Source organism: Rhinopithecus roxellana, chromosome 1 (genome assembly GCF_007565055.1).
Source record: "Rhinopithecus roxellana isolate Shanxi Qingling chromosome 1, ASM756505v1, whole genome shotgun sequence".
NCBI classification, from domain to species: Eukaryota; Metazoa; Chordata; class Mammalia; order Primates; family Cercopithecidae; genus Rhinopithecus; species Rhinopithecus roxellana.
The window spans coordinates 21,160,230-21,178,360 of record NC_044549.1 but is presented as its reverse complement, the minus strand read 5'-3'; the positions used below and the strand labels follow the sequence as shown (position 1 = coordinate 21,178,360).

At 39.5% G+C, this 18,131-nt stretch overlaps 1 protein-coding gene across 5 annotated transcripts in view; it reads right to left on the bottom strand.

Annotated features, from left to right (window-relative positions):
• TMEM45A (transmembrane protein 45A) overlaps positions 1 to 18,131 on the bottom strand; it is an 81,707-nt gene that overhangs the window by 18,337 nt on the left and 45,239 nt on the right. The window contains exon 1 of one of the 5 annotated variants that reach the window (XM_030940118.1): positions 6,704 to 6,813. The exons of the other annotated variants lie outside the window; for them this stretch is intronic. The gene's annotated coding sequence lies outside the window, so the exon portion shown is untranslated. Of the gene's footprint in view, positions 1 to 6,703; positions 6,814 to 18,131 lie in introns of those variants that run through there. 5 annotated transcript variants of the gene reach the window in all.

Genomic DNA, 18,131 nt, shown 5'->3' with positions numbered 1-18,131 from the left:
TAGACTACTTGCCCAAATCTCACAAACATTAAGCAAAAGTTCCATTATTTTTAACACAGAAATCCAAAGAATTTCTTTGCATCGACAGTGGGTACTTCTCCATACAGTGGCCCTTCAAGCCTCTCTGAAGGAAAGTGATATGAAACTTTTATCTTTATGTTTAAAACTTGAAATGATGTGAAATTGCCTACACATTTTTTTAGGTTGATAATTTCAAAATATCAAGCATCAAGTGTATGGAAGAAACAATTAGTGTTCATTAAATATCTGTGTGCTGCTCCCATTCTTTCCCAGCCTCTCCCTCCAGTTAAAAACATGGACCCATGTTTTTAGTTCTGGCTAATACACTGTAAGCTGAACTAGCACATGTCACTTTCCAAGCTGGGTCAGTTAGCAGTCTACATGACTCCTTTACCTCTCTCTTCTCCTGCCTGGGCAACCTTGGTGTGGCATATCTGCAACTCAGAAGGTGATCAACCAGCCTGCTTCAGATTTTGTAAGAAACAATCCCTTATTGTGCTAAGGCAATGAAACTTTGAGATTTACTGTTAAAACACCTTAGCCCCACCTAGCCAGATATCAAGCCAAATCAAATTGCAAATTTTGTTTACATTATTGCCACATGGTGGAGTCAGTTCTGGTTAATAAACAGAAATACCCAGCCGGGCGTGGTGGCTCACGCCTGTAATCCCAGCACTTTGGGAGGCTAAGACGGGCAGATCATGAGGTCAGGAGATCGAGACCATCCTGGCTAACACGGTGAAACCCCGCCTCTACAAAAAATACAAAAAAATAGCCAGGCATGGGGGCGGGCGCCTGTGGTCCCAGCTACATAGGAGGCTGAGGCAGGAGAATGGCGTGAACCCAGGAGGCGGAGTTTGCAGTGAGCCAAGATCGCACCACTGCACTCCAGCCTGGGCGATAGAGCAAGACTCCATCTCAAAAATAAATAGATAAATAAAATAAAAAATAAATAAATAAACAGAAACACCCTCCATTTTTGGTCACTGCTATTAAAAAAAAAAAAAAAAAAACAGGCCAGGCACGGTGGCTCAAGCCTATAATCCCAGCACTTTGGGAGGCCGAGACGGGCGGATCAGGAGGTCAGGAGATCGAGACCATCTCTGGCTAACACGGTGAAACCCCGTCTCTACTAAAAAAAAAATACAAAAAGCTAGCCTGGCGCCTGTAGTCCCAGCTACCTAGGAGGCTGAGGCAGGAGAATGGCGTGAACCCGGGAGGCGGAGCTTGCAGTGAGCTGAGATCTGGCCACTGCACCCCAGCCTGGGTGACAGAGCGAGACTCTGTCTCAAAAAAAAAAAAAAAAAAAGTCTTAAATTATGTGAGTTTTAAATTACGTGAGTAGCCCTTTATTGACACATATCATACCATCAACACAATAATGAAAAGAGAGTCCAGAATCACCCTCGTGGATCTGACACTAGGCCAGGTCAAAGTAAATTCATGAAAGGAGATTTCAGGATTTCCCCTGGCCCAGCAGACTTCTTTATCTCTAGGTGATAATGGGCTTCTCAGTTCAGGACAGACCCCTTTGGGTTACTTCCACCCCTCTGATACGACTGTGAAACTCAGGGGAAAACTTGGAAGCTGACCCAAACACTAAAAGTCTCTTGTATCTCAGGGGCGACCCCGGGCAGTCATTTCAGGACACCCTGGAATCGTCCAAACCATCCAAAAGTCTCAGGCTCAATATAGCACATAGTGCTGTATGCAGGTCCTTGTCCAACTATGCCTGTAATGGCGTGTTTGGGTCATGTTTCTTAACCTTTCTAAGCCTTGGTTCTTAACAAATAAAAGAGGGAGGCAGGCCTAGATGAAACCTGGAGTTCTTTTCTGCCCTAACAGTCTCTGATTTACTATCCTAACCACCACCTTTATCACAGTGTTGCTGAGTTCTATTTCGGTTTAGACAATCATATGGGATTGAGAAAACTTCTATATGGGATTGAAAAGTATATACAGACTGCAAATTTTTTGAACTTTTCTGAAAATGAGTTGTATTTGGTTTAAGAAGTCTTAAACATTTTATATTTCTTAGTACAGGAAGCCCACTTGCAGGGATTTATCTGGAAAATATAAATGGAAATACAGGCACTAGGAGAATGTTAAATAAATTACGCAGTCACTGAAAATAAGGTTTTCAAATAACTTAAATGATAGGGGATATAGTTAGTTAAAAAATAGGATTAAAAATTAGGGGAAGGGGCTTTGATTTTGGATTATCTAAGTCCAAATACCAACTTTATAATTTGTTAGTTACATAACTTTGGGAGAGTTACTGAACCCCTCCGTGCCACAGTTTTCTCTTCTGTAAAATGGGACAAATAACAGTACCTACATCATAAATTTAAAATTAATTACTCCAAAGCAAATAACCCATGGTGCTATTAAATAAGGTCACGCTATTTTCAACCTACCTCTAACTACCAGAGTGAAACAAAAGGAAAACCAAATGCACGATTTTACTTAAATACTAAGATGGATATAGAAAATCAAGAAACATTGATACAATTCATTTGGCAATCACTGTTGTACCGCCTAAGACATTTCTCTTGCTGTTGTCTTAGAGGGTTACTGGGATAATCTGTGGTTATTGAACTCCTTGACTGCAATTAGAGAATAAACTCCTTGAAAGCAGAGGCCATATATCCATTCTTCTTTCAATTTCCCCCTGGACTATCCACTGCCTTACATACTATGAGGTTCTGAATTTACAAGGAGTTACTAAGCTCTTCTTATAACACAAGATCATACATTTGCAAAACATCTCTACTCTGATGTCTCAAAGGCCTCTCACCCTCAACATACCCCAACACTGAACTAATCATCTTGTCAACCCATCTACTGCCAGAAAATAGTTTTAGTTACCCTAAAAGAATCCCTGGTTACCTAGTTTGGTTAACAACACTGCCAATTCACCCCTTTGCCCAAACCCAAATTATGAGCATCATCCTAGAGTTTGGCTCTTTCCTTAAAAACCAATTGGTTATTGAGATTTATCACCTCTGCTGTCTAACATTGATCCCCTCTAGGGGAAGGGGAAGAGGCCCCTTCAATTTCACCTGCTTGGAGAAATCCTTCCTGATGGCCCAAATAGGGGAGGGTCCCTATTACACCCTTTCAAGGCACCCAGTCCTCACATTAGTGACTTCTTTGCATGATTAGTTATTGAAGGTCTGTCCTCCTCAATAGCTGCTATGACCATTACCATAGTATGAAATCCTATGCAACTGACTGTGGGGGCCCCTCAGAGTGTAGGTGCCTGGGCCTTCTCCTTTTTTTTTTTTTTTTTTTTTTTTAGGCTCCTAGTATATTAAAAAAGAAAGAAAATGCCAAAACAGAGTCACAGGAAATTTGGTTGCTTTTAAATATTTAGAATTACCTAGTAAATACTTTTAATATACAAGCAAACATATTGCCTATGTCATAGATAAGATGAAATTTTAAAATGCAGGCTTTCCCTGAATGTACAGCTCTAGGCCAAATAGCCCTCTTGACCCACCCCTATGACAAGCTAAGAGGCTCCTGCTGCCCACAAAGCTGAGAGGATCGATATATCTCAGCACACCAGTTAGGATGTAATAAGGAGGCAATGGGGAATAGTGGAGGGTTTGTGAAGAAGAATATGAGCTGATCAAAGAGGCGAAAGAAAGGAGTCCTCCTTCCTACTTCAGTTATACAACTCCTGTGTCTTCAGCCTTTCAATCTGAAACAATCTGATTGTTCCAATCTTTCTGTTTAAAGATCCAGACAAAATGAAGTCAAAGTATAAGGGTTGTTATATTTGCCTGGCTAAGGAACTCAACAGATGCAGTTACTTCTGGCAATAAAAACATCATTCACCTTACTTCACTTTCATTGTGAAAGAAAACATTGTCCATATCCTCAAACATCACTTCACTCTCATCTCCTAGAAATCATTATCTGTAAATCTCTTTTGTTCCCTGCTTTACTGACGCCTTCAGGTACAACTTATTCCTTGTAAAAGCCAAGTAAAGTAGCATAGAGTTTGATCAGATTTAAACACAAAAGCAGACCTTCTCCTTTGAAGGAGAGCACGGGGCTTTCCTTGACCACAAAAGAGAACATGCAAACAGCCAGCAGAAACCCCAAGGAAAATCCCAGGGCAGGAAACATGAAGGCCCTTCCTCCGGACTTTCCTACCTGATCCCACCACTTACAACCTCCTAAGAAATGCCATTCAGCTGGGCGCGGTGGCTCATGCCTGTAATCCCAGCACTTTGGGAGGCCGAGGCGGATGGATCACGAGGTCAGGAAATCAAGACCATCCTGGCTAACACAGTGAAAGCCTGTCTCTACTAAAAATACAAAAAAGTCTCCAGGCGTGGTGGCACGCGCCTGTAGTCCCAGCTACTCGGGAGGCTGAGGCAGGAGAATGGCATGAACCCGGGAGGTGGAGCTTGCAGATCAGGCCACTGCATTCCAGCCTGGGGGACAAAGTGAGGCTCCATCTCAAAAAAAAAAAAGAAAGAAGGAAGGAAGGAAGGGAGGGAGGGAGGGAGGGAGGGAGGAAGGAAGGAAGGAAGGAAGGAAGGAAGGAAGGAAGGAAGGAAGGAAGGAAGGAAGGAAGGAAGGAAAAGAAAGAAAGAGAGAGAGAGAGAGAGAGAGAAAGAAAGAAAGAAAGAAAGAAAGAAAGAAAGAAAGAAAGAAAGAAAGAAAGAAAGAAAGAAAGAAAGAAAGAAAGAAAGAAAGAAAGAAAGAAAGGGAGAGGAGAGGAGAGGAGAGGAGAGGAGAGGAGAGGAAAGGAAAGGAAAGGAAAGGAAAGGAAAGGAAAGGAAAGGAAAAGAAAAGGAAAAGAAAGAAAGAAAGAAAAGCAGTTCATCTAGGTCTAAAAAAATGGACTGCAAGATTTCATCATTGGCTTCCGGTGTGATTCATCCTAAAAATTCTTCCTCCTCCCCTATCCAAAGAAGCCCTCCACTTCTAACGATACAAGCATTACCCTCTGGCCTGAAAACAAGAAACCCCTCCTGATATCCCCATTACCCTACTTTTTGATGACCACCCCCTGGCATATACACAGACTCACTCCCCACACAAAAGGGAAACATTTGAAAACTCTATCCCTTAAGAGAAAATATTGGGTAGAGCCCAAGATCTAACTCAGGTGTGGGGAAAGAAAAGTGAGATCAGACTGTTACTGTGTCAATGTAGAAAGTAGACATAAGAGACTCCATTTTGTTCTGTACTAAGAAAAATTCTTCTGCCTTGAGATGCCGTTAATCTGTAACCCTAGCCCCAACCCTGTGCTTGCAGAGACATGTGCTGTGTTTACTCAAGGTTTAATGCATTTAGGGCTATGCAGGAAGTGCTTCATAAAACAAGTGCTTGAAGGCAGTATGCTTGTTAAAAGCCATCATCATTCTCTAATCTCAAGTACCCGGGGACACAATACACTGTGGAAGGCCGCAGGGACCTCTGCCTAGGAAAGCCAGGTATTGTCCAAGGTTTCTCCCCATGTGATAGTCTGAGATATGGCCTCATGGGAAGGGAAAGACCTGACTGTTCCCCAATCTGACACCTGTAAAGGGTCTGTGCTGAGGAGGGTTAGGAAAAGAGGAAGGCCTCTTTGCAGTTGAGATAAGAGGAAGGCATCTGTCTCCTGCTCCTCCCTGGCAATGGAATGTCTCGGTGTAAAACCCGATTGCATGTTCTATTTACTGAGATAGGAGAAAAGCACCTTAGGGCTGGAGGTGAGTTGTGCTAGCGGCAATGCTGCTCTTTAATGCATGGAGATGTTTATGTATGTGCACATCAAAGCGCAGAACCTTTTTCTTAACCTTGCTTATGACACAGAGACATTTGTTCACATGTTTTCCTGCTGACCCTCTCCCCACTATTACCCTATTGTCCTGCCAGATCCCCCTCTCCGAGATGGTAAAGATAATGATCAATAAATACTGAGGGAACTCAGAGACCAGCCGGTGCGGGTCCTCCGTATGCTGAGCGCTGGTCCCCTGGGCCCACTTTTCTTTCTCTATACTTTGTCTCTGTGTCTCTTTCTTTTCTCAAGTCTCTCATTCCACCTGATGAGAAACGCCCACAGGTGTGGGGGGGCTGGCCCCCTTCACTCAGGTGCTAGGTGTTAATCCCCAGGTGTTAACAGCCACAAAAACCACAGCCCAGGTCTATACACAGAAAGGGAAAACAACTCAAAATAACCCAGAAAAAGAGATGCAATGGTTTCATTGGTGGAATTCTAATCAAATAGCTAAATTCAGTATAAAATGAATACCATTATGAGAAAAAACTTAAAATTTCATCTTGCACCACCACCAAAATGACGTATTCCTAAGTCTTCATTAGTGACTCACATTTCAAGATACATTTGTAAATTCCAATGCACTAAACAAATCTGAACAGCTTTGCTCTATTTGCCTTAATTCTCAAATTGTATCCACATACTATGGATATCCCCATTACCCTACTTTTCGATGACCACCCCCTGGCATACACACAGACTCACTCACCACACAAAAGGGAAACATTTTAAAACTCTATCCCTTAAGAGATAATATTGGGCAGAGCCCAAGATCTAACTCAGGTGTGGGGAAAAGAAAGCAAGATGTGGTTTTAAAATTTCATTCTCCATAATTCTGTACCAGCACTTTCTCCTCCAAATTTCATTTATTTTGAATGAGTCTTCTTAAAGTATCCTTACCTTCACAGTTTCCTCAATGTCAAGTCCAAATTAGTTCTCTTATCTCAAAGATTTATAATGGCTCCAGACTCAAGATGGAAAAGCAGATGCTGAGTGGCCCTAAATCTAAAATTGCCCACTCTTCCTCCTTTGAGATTAAACCAATGTACTCCTATCTTTCTAGCATGAGCAGATAAACCTTCAGACTAGGTTACAATGCATTTAAACCCAGAGAACACACCCTTTGGAACCTCCTGCCTCCCTATCCAAACATTGTGCCAGAGGACAGTTCTAGTTGCAACTCACCTTGCCATCCTACCTACCAGGCCACTAGCCTCAGTTGTGTGCCACCTGCTCTGAGAACCAAGGCCAGTGAAAGATATTGCCACTCTTGCAGGCCATGGAGACAGCAGACAAAGGGAGTGGTTAGAGCAGCAATAACATAATAGATCGTGTTCTGTAAGGCCTAAGAAGATAACCCACTTTCGTTTTGGTTGTTTTTTGGACTTTTTGTTTGTTTATTTGTTTGTTTGTTTGTTTGTTTGTTTGAGACAGGATCGTCGCCCAGGCTGGAGTACAGTGGGGCAATCTCAGCTCACTGCAACCTCCACCTCCCGGGTTGAAGCGATTCTCCTCTCCTGCCTCAGCCTCCTGAGTGGCTGGGATTACAGGCGCATGCCACCATACCTGGCTAATTTTTGTATTTTTAGTAGAGATGAGGTTTTACCATGTCGACCAGGCTGGTCTTGAACTCCTGACCTCAGGTGATCTGCCCACCTCGGCCTCCCAAAGTGCTGGGATTATAGGCATGAACCACCATGCCCGGCTGAAGATAACCCATTTTCTAACATGCAGTGCCTCAAGCAAGAGATCGCCACAGGGTTGAAGTCATGGCCAAAACCAAAGTTATAGGAATAAGAAAAATGATGAAAGAAAACTGCTGTAGGTCAACAATGCAGTGCAAAGCATTTGGGATGCTCTTCTAATCATCACCTGCATCGTACAGGGACACTTCAGGCGCTTAGGCACCTACTGCAGAACAGACACAGGCCCTCCTCACAACAGAAAGCTTATAATACACTGAAGAAACCACAAAAGACAGAAATGCTAAAATATGTCCCTAAGAAACAAACTAATTACAAGTTCTATAGAGTTGTTAAGATGACTGGCATGCCTAAGATGGGGAGAGGACTCTGTCTAAGAAGATGCCTGGTGGAGGAGGTCATTCTAAAGCAGTGTTGTAGAGGAGGAGCCCGCAGTGACCAGGGGACAGTGGAAAGGAAGCTTCTCAACAGTGGAGAGCAGTTAGGCGAAATCAAGAAAGAAGTGAGAGCTCTGGTCTGCAAGAGGGCTTCTCATTCACTCTCAGCCCAGCAAGCCCAGCCTTCCAAATAAGACGATGAGTGTCTCTTCTTTTTGCAAATGATAGTGCCAAGACACAGGAATACTATTTGAATGAGCATGTGGAGACAAGTAGAGTAGCATCAAGATACTGAGATTTAAATCTGACTTCCCCATCTCTGTACCCCAGAGGCCATCTGTCTCTTGTCAGTGTCATAAGCCCGGACGTGCTCACTCATATTAGGCTTAGCATGTGACCAGAGATGAGTGGCTCAGCAGCTGCTCCCAAAGCCAGAATGACAATAAAGCTCTGTCAGAAGAAAATAACCACTCTAGAGTGCTATGACCTTATTTATTTTATCTTATTTTGATCTCCTCCGTACCTCTGCCTATAGTTCCCACTACCAACCCCTCTCAATGTTTAAATAACTAAAACCATCCACTACACATCAGTTATTCTTAACCAAACATCTAAAATGACAAGAACCCTAAACTTGAAAATATAAGAAAGGATGAGGCAATCCAAAAACGTATGTCTTTAAAAATAAAACCTAAAAACAAAAATTAAGAACAAACGTCATATGGCATCACCTGCTTGTAACCAACTCTTCAAAGTAAATAGAAGTCTGGAATTGTTTGTCAGTAGTGATGCACCTGTGATGGGAAGGAAGGCATTCATTGAATGCCTATTGTATAGTAATAACTTTACATACATACATCTGTTTATTTTATCATTAAGACAACTCAAGGAAATACAGTTGACTCATGAACATATGGGCTTGAACTGGGTTGGTTCACTTACACATGGGTTTTCTTCTGCCTCTGCCACCCCCGAGACAGCAAGAAAGACCAACCCCTCCTTTTCCTCCTCCTCCTCAGCCTATTCAACATAAAGATGACAAGGATGAAGACCTTTGTGATGATCCACTTCACTTAATGAAAAGTAAATATATTGTATCTTCCTTATGATATTCTTCATAACATTTTCTTTTCTTTAGCTTACTTTATTGTAAGAATACAGTACATAGGCCAGGTGTGGTGGCTCACACCTGTAATCTCAGCACTTTGGGAGGCCAAGGCAAGTGGATCACGAGGTCAGGAGTTTGAGACCAGCCTGACCAACGTGGTGAAACCCCATCTCTACTAAAAATACAAAAATTAGCCCAGCGTGGTGACTTGCACCTGTAATCCCAGCTACTCAGGAGTCTGAGACAGGAAAATCGCTTGAACCTGGGAGGCAAAAGTTGCAGTGAGCCAAGATCGTGCCACTGCACTCCATCCTGAGAAATAGACCAAAACTCTGTCTCAAAAAAAAAAAGAAGAAGAAGAAGAATACAGTATATAATGAAGCTACATTTCATAACATACGAAACATGTGTTAACTGACTGTTTATAAAAGGCTTTCAGTCAAGTTTGGGGGAAGTAAAAATCTATACTTGGATTTTTTACTGCAAGGGGTGGCCAGCACCTCAACCCCTGCTTGCTCAAGGGTCAACTGTATTATTATCTCTACCATAGGTATAAGAAAACCAAGGCTCCAAGGTATTTAGTAACCTACTCTACGTCACAGAGTTAGCGAAGACCAGAGCCAGGATTTCAAAGTCCTTGTATGTCTGACTCCAAATCCCTTACCTAAGAACAAAGACTAGAAAAGACTTTTCAATGGCCCCATCAAAGGGTCTCAGTCAAGTACCTTTGAGTAGGTTAAATACCACAGGGAAAAGGCATCTCCTTCTGTTCCTTTCTACCACTGAGCTGCCAGCACAGGTTAAGGAGGTAAAGCTTTGCACAGAGCCAAGAGTATTTATTTACCACCACTGTAGTCAAAGTCAGAGGGCGCAGGACTGCTAACAATAAGGAAAGCTGGGCTTTGTCATTCATTCGTCATGGATTGACAAAGGTCTAGATGCTAGTGATAAACATCAGACTGATCATCAGTGATGTAGTAAGAACATAAAGTTGCCATTCTGTAGTTCCAAGCTACATGTTGCTTCACAATTCAACTCAGTGAACAATGATTTATCACTCTGTATCTAAGGATCTGCTTCAAGTTACAGGGGACTCTACGGTGAGCAAATACATCAGTTTTCTATTGCTGCTGTAACAAATTACTACAAAGTTAGTACATTGAAAGTACACACATTTATTATATTACTGTTCTATGGGTCAGAAATTCCACACTGATCTCACTGGGCTATCAAGGTGTCAGCAAAGCTGCCCCTACATGCCTATCACTAAAACCAAGGTGCCACCAAGGGGGCTGCTATGTCCCATTGAAAGGCTGTAAGGGAGAATACATATCTTTCCCTTTCCCAGCTCCTAGAAGCCACCTCTATTCCTTGGCTCATAGCCCCCCTCCCTCCATTTTCAAAACCAGTAATGTTCCATCTCGGACCACTTCCTAACCATGGATTCCTCTGACTCTGAGATTATCTGGTAAAGGTTCTAATTTTAAGAACTCATGTGATTAGACTGAGTCTACCGAAATAATCCAGGATAATCTCTTCACTGCATGTCATTAATTTAATCACATATGCAAAGTCCCTTTTGCCAAGTAAGGTAATATATTCACAAGTTCCAGGAATCAGGACATAGGCAGGTAGGAACACTGTTCTGCCTACCACAAAAACACGAAAGGGCTTACAGCCTGGCAGGACAAAGAAGACAGACACAGAAGTGACTATGATTCCAAAAAGACGGGCTAAGATTTATAGTAAAGGAATAAAATGCTATACGTGTGCCGAGCCCCTTCATTTAATTCAAGGAAGGGAGAGAGGCGTATGACTAGATTTGGGAAGAACTTTAAAGGTCATCTGAGCTAGACCGTGAACAATGAATGGATTTCAAAAGGTGGAACTAAAAGGAGTCACCCTCGACATAAGGAAGAGCATGAATAAACTCACATTGGAAGGAACATAGAGGAGACATTGTAGTCACTGGGGTAGGAGACAATGAAAAATCCAACTAGAAACTATACACATATGAGAAGCTGGTGAGTGATAGAAATGACAATATAAATTACCAGTCCATGGAAAAATTATTAATGTTACTAGAACTGAGTTTCTATTCGTGGATAAAAATTAAACTAGACTCCCTACTCACATCAGATTCAAAAATAAATTCTAGGTGTATTAAAGACTTAGTTATGAAATTCCAACTTTAAAACTTTTTAGAAGAAAATATTTGAAGACATCTTTATGACTTTGGGATAAGAAAAAAAAATTTAAACAAGATACATAAAGCAAAACAATGAAGAAAACAACTGAGAAAGCTGACCACATCAAAATTTAAAACTTCTCTATACAAATGGCAAACATGAAAAGATGTTCAAGATCATTAGTCATTTGGGATAGGCTAACTAAAATAATAAATACCAATACACACTCACTAGCATGGCTAAATTTTAAAAGACTGACAATTTCAAGTGTTGGTATGGATGTGGACCAGCTAGAACTCTTATACACTGCAGGTGGAAACACAAATAGAACAGCCCCATGGGAAAGCAGCTTGTCACTTGTTATAACATTAAACATACACTTACCATTCGACCCAGCAATTTCACACTAGGTATTTACCCAAGAGAAATGAAAACAATGTCCGCAAAGAGACTTGTACATGGATCCTCATAGTAGCTTTATTTGTAATAATCCAAACCTGGAAATAACCCATTGACATGTGCATGAATGAACAAACTATGATACATCTCCACAATAAAAAGGGACAAATTACTGACACATGTAAAAATCTGAATTAATCTCAAAAGCATTATGCTACATGAAACAAAACAGACGCCAAAGGGTACTTACTGCATAGTTCCATTTATATGAAATTCTAATATAGACAAAACTGTAGTGATAGAAAGCAGATCAGTGGTTGCTTCAGGGTAAAGGGAACAGAATTGACTGCAAAGGGCATTAGGAAACTTTTCAAGTTGATGGGAATATTCTATATACTGATCGTGACAATAATTACACAACCGTATACATTTGCCCAAACTCATCAAATTATACTCTTAAAAGATGTGAACTTTATCACATGTAAATTACACTTCAATAAAGCTGATTGAAAAGAGTGGAAGAAATATCACTTCTGCCCTTCCTTCTCTTGAAGGCTGGAACAGGATTATGATGGTTAATGCTTTGGCAGTTATCTCAGATTATGCAGATAAGGCTCACATCTAGGGGATAGGAGCAGTGCACCTAAAAGAGGCTTATTCCTGAAGACTGTGGATCCACCATTCCATCCCTGCATATCTTATTTTATGTGAGATGGAATCAAACTTTTATCATGTACAAAAGCAAAAAAATTAAATCTACCTTGTATAATAGCAAAAAAACTTCTATATGTCCAAACATTAGCTAACAGTTATTGACTGCTTTCTGTGTACCACTTTTCATTTATGTAACTGCTCTTCATCTTAACTCCTTTAATCTTCAAAACAAACCTCTGAAATAGGTACTACTATCATCCCCATTTTACAGATGAAGAAACTGAGATGCAGTTAGAGATTAACTAACATATCCAAGGTCATGCTGGTGATAAGTAACAGAATCAGGATTCATACCCATCCTTGGGCCTATGCCTCTCCCACAATGGTACCATAAATAAAGTTTTAAAATACATGACAGACAGAAAAAATATTTGAAATAAATGTCAAAGACAAAGGACAAGTACTAGGGAATGTAATTTTTTAATTAGGAATCAATTTGAAAAAGAAAAACTGCTCCCCCATGGGTAAAAAATAAGAATAGACAATTCAACACAAGGCAAAACCCTCATTGTCCAATAATCTTAAGAAAAGATCCTTGATTCACTAGAAAGCAAAGAAAACCAAATTAAAAACAGGTATTTTTCATCTATTTTACTGCAAAATTTTAAAAATCTATTATATCAAGTGTTGGTGAGGGCATAAGGAAACAAGAACACTCATATACTACTAAAAGTGCAAACTGGCATTACTATTACACTTTGCCAAGAATTTGGCAGTAGCTAGGAGAGCTGAAAATGCACATATGACACAATCCAGCCATTCAATGTTTAGTGTGTAATCCCCCAAAATTCCTGTAGACGCTCTCTTGTATATGTCAAAAAAAGTTCATTACCAGAATTTGTTGTAGTAACATAAAATTGGAATAACACCAAAATCTGAACATCCATCAATAGAGAAATGAATAAATAATATGATATAACATGTATACAACACAATATAATACTACCAGTAAAAGATTTTTGAATAAAAGAAGTATATCTATATTCATAAACACACCAAAATCTGAACATCCATCAATAGAGAAATGAATAAATAATATGACATAATATATATGTAACATAATATAATACTACCAGTAAAAGATTTTTTAATAAAAGAAGTATATCTATATTCATAAACAGGAATTAATTTTGAAAGCATTGAGTGAGAAACGCAAATCGCAAAACAGTGGTAAACGTTGATGCAATTTGTGTACTGTTTTTATTTTTCCATTTTTATTTTAGTGGATATATGATTCAGTGGATACATGTGGAAGTTTATTACCTGAGTATATTGCATCATGCTGAGGTTTGGGGTATGAATGATTCCATCACCCATGTACTAAGCATAGTACCCAACAGTAAGTTTTTCAACCCTTGTCCCCTGCCTCCCTTCCTCCTCTAGTAGTCCCCAGTGCCTATTATTGTCATCTGCATGCCCATGTATGCTCAATGTTTAGATCCCACTTATAAGTGACAACATGTGGTATTTGATTTATTGTACCTGTGTTAATTCATCTAGGAAAATGGCTCCAGCTGCAACCATGTTGCTGCAAAGAACATGATTTTCATTCCTTTTTATGGTCACACAGTATTCCATGATGTAAATGTACCACAAATTCTTTATCCAATCCAGTGAGCACCTCAGTTGGTTCCATGTCTTTGCTATTGTGAATGGTGCTGCAACGAACATGTGAGTGCATGTGTCTTTTCAGAGAACAATTTATTTTCTTTTGAATATAATACCCAGTAATGGGATTGCTGGGTCAAATGGTAGTTCGGAGTTCTTTGGGAAACCTCCAAATGCTTTCCATAAGAACTGAACTAATTTACATTCCCACCAACAGTGTACAAATGTTCCCTTTTCTTCAAAGCCTTGCCAGCATCAGTTTCTTTTTAGATTTTTCAGTAATAGCCCCTCTGACTGGTGTGAGATGGTGTCTCATCGTGGCTTTGATTTGGATGTCTGATGATTAGTGATGTGGAGCATTTTTTCATGTCTATTGGCTACTTGTATGTCTTCTTTTGAGAAGTGTCTGTTCACCTTTTAATGGGGTTATTTTTTTTTTCTCATTCAATTAAGTTCCTTGTAGATTCTGGGTGTCAGACCTTGGTTGACTGAATAGTTTGTGAAAATGTGCTCCCATTCTGTAGGTTGCCTGTTTACTCTGTTGATAGTTTATTTTGCTCTGCAGGAGATCTTTAGTTTAATTAGGTCCCACTTACTGATTTTTGTTTTTGTTGAACTTCTTTTGGGGACTTAGTCATAAATCCTTTCCCAAGGCCAGTGTCCAGAATCGTGTTTTCTTCTACAATTCTTCTAGTATTCATATGTCTATGAAATCACGGATGACACAAACAAATGGAAAAACATTCCATGTTCGTAGATTGGAAGAATCAATATCATTAAAATGGCCATACTGCCCAAAGCAATCTACAGATTCAATGCTATTCCTATCAAGCTACCAAGGTCATTTTTTACAGAATTAGAAAATACTGTTCTGAAATTCATATGGAATCAAAAAAGAGCCCCAATAGCCAAAGCAATCCTAAGCAAAAAGAACAAAGCCAGAGGCATCACATTATCTGACTAACTTCAAACTTTACTATAAGGCAACAGTAACCAAAACAGCATGTGCTGGTATAAAAAAAAAGACACATAGACCAATGGAACAGAATAGAGAACACAGAAATAAAATCATGCATGTACAGGCATCTAATCTTTGACAAAGTCAAAGAAGATAAGCTAAGGGGAAAGGACTCCCAGTTTGACAAAGGTGCCAGGATAGCTGACTAGCCATATGCAGAAGAATGAACCCCAACCCCTACCTTTCACCATATACAAAAATTAACTCCACTTTGGGAGGCCTAGTGGGCAGATTGCTTGAGCCCAGGAGTTCAAGACCAGCCCAGGCAACATGGTAAAATTCCATCTCTACTAAAAATATAAAAAGTTAGCTGGGCATGGTGGCACATGCCTATAGTCCCAGCTACCCAGGAAGCTGAAGTGGGAGGATCACCTGATCCCAGGAAGCTGAGGCTGCAGTGAGCCATGATCGTGCCATCACACTCCAGTCTGGGTGCCAGGAGTGAGACCCTGTCTCAAAAAAAAAAAAAAGAAAGAAAAGAAAAAGAAGATGAAAACAATTAACTCAAGATGGATTAAAGATTTAAATGTAAGACCTTAAAGAATCCTAGAAGAAAACCTAGGAAACACCATTCTGGACATTGGCCTTCATAAAGGATTTATGACTAAGTCCCCAAAAACAATTGCAACAAAAACAAAAATCAACAAGTGGGACCTAATTAAACTAAAGAGCTCCTACAGAGCAAAATAAACTATCAACAGAGTAAACAGGCAACCTACAGAATGGGAGCAAATTTTCACAAACTATTCAGTCAACAAAGGTCTAACACCCAGAATCTACAAAGAACTTAAACAATTGAATGAGCAAAAAGCAAATAACCCCATTAAAAGTGAGCAAAACACAGGAACAGACACTTCTCAAAAGAAGACATACAAGAAGAGGCCAACATACATATGAAAAAATGCTCCACATCACTAATCATCAGAGATATCCAAATCAAAACCATAATGAGATACCATTTCATACCAGTCAGAGGGGTTATTATTAAAAAGTCAAATAAACAACAGATGCTGGCAAGGCTTTGTAGAAAAGGGAACACTTGTACACTGTTGGGAATGTAAATTAGTTCAGTTCTTATGGAAAGCATTTGGAGATTTCCTGAAGAACTTAGAACTACCATTTGACCCAGCAATCCCATTACTGGGTATATATCCAAAAGAAAATAAATTGTTCATATCCAAAAGAAAATAAAAAGACATACGGAAGGACATCTTTGTGCATCATTGACAATTGTGAATAAATCTGCTACTCATATTTATGTGCAGGGTTTTATATGGACATTAGTTATCAAGTCATGAGTAAATACTAGGAGCACAATAGCACAATTCTGAATTGTATGGTGATATGTTTATCTTTGCAAGACACTGCCAAACTGTCTTCCAAATAAGCTGTACCATCTTGCATTCCCACTAGCAATGAATGAGAGTTCTTGTTTCTCCACAGTCTCATCAACATTCTGTGGTGTCAGTATTTTGGATTTTAGCATTCCTGATAGGTGTATAGTAGTATCTCATTGTTGTTTTAATTTGCAATTCCCTGATGACATACGATGATGGGCATCTTTTAATATGCTGATTTACCATCTGTATGCCTTCTTTGATAAGATGTCTGTTCAGATCACTTTTTAATTGAGTTGTTTTCATGTCATTGGATTTCAAGAGCTATTTATACTGTTTAGACACATGTCTTTTATCAGATTTATGTTTTGCAAATATTTTCCCCAGTCTGTGGTTTGTCTTTTCATTCTCTTAATAGTGTCTTTCACCATTAATATTCAAAAAATGAATCTAGACATAGACCTTTCTTTTTTCATAAAAATTAGCTCAAAATGGTGAAAGACACCATTAAGACAATGAAAAAACAGAAGTTTTAAATTTTAATGAAATCTAACTTTTATATTTTTTCTTTCATGGATTGTCCTCTTGATATATTATTTTAAAACCCTTTTCCACACCCAAGAGCAACTAGATTTTCCTCTGTTATCTTTTAGATGTTTTACAGTTTTACATTTTACATTTAGGTATTTAATCCATTTTGAATTAATGTTTATGAAAAAGGTATGGTCTATGTCTGATTCATTTTTTTGCATGTAGATTTGGTGGTTAATTTTATGTGTCAATTTGACTAGGCTAAGAAATGCAGAGACAGCAGGTAAAACATTATTTCTGAGTGTGTCTGCGAGGGCATTTCCAGAAGAGATTGGCATTTGAATTGGTAGACTAAGTAAAGACGATTGCCTAGGTGGGCATCATTCAACCCATGGGGGGCCTGAATAGAACAAAAAGGTAGAATAAGGGTGAATTCACTGTCTGTTCTTGAGCTGAGGCATCCATCTTCTTCTGCCCTTGGACATACGAGTGAGCCCCTGGTACTCAGGGCTTTGGACTCTGAGGCTTACACCAGCGGACCTCCCAGTTCTCAGGCCTTCAGACTTAGGCCTCCATAATTGTGTGAGTCCATTCCCATAATGGATTCCCACATATACATATACATACACATACACATACACATACACATACACATACACATACACATATACATATCCTATTGGGTTCTGTTTCTCTGGAGAACCCTAACACAGTGGGTATACAGTTGTTCCAGCTCCATCTGTTAAAAAGACTATTTTTTCACTACTGAATTGCCTTTGCCCGTTTGTCAAAAATCAGCTGACTATATTATGTGGGTAAATTTCTGGGCTATCTATTCTATCTATTCACCTGTTTGTCTATTCTTTCACCAACACCATGCTTTCTTGATCACTGCAGCTTTAAAATAAGTTTTGAAGTCAGGTAGTATCAGGACTACGATTCTGTTCTTCTCTTTCAATATTGTGTTGGCCTATTCTGGGTCCTTTGCCTGTCCATATAAACTTTAGAATCGGTTTAATATCCACAAAATAACTTGCTGGGATTTTGAGTGGGATTGCATTGAATCTATAGATCAAGTTGGAAATAAATGACATCTTTACAATATTGGGCCTTCCTCTTCATAAACAGAATAGAATATTTCTCCATTTATTTAGATCTTTGATTTTTTGCATAAGAGGTTTATGGTTTTCCTCATATAGATCTTATATACATTTTGTCACATTTACATCTAAATCTTTTCTTTTTTGGTACTAATGCAAATGATGTTGTATTTTTAATTTTGAATTCCAGTTGTTCATTGTTGGCATAAAGGAAAACATTTAACTTTTATATTTTTTAAATTTT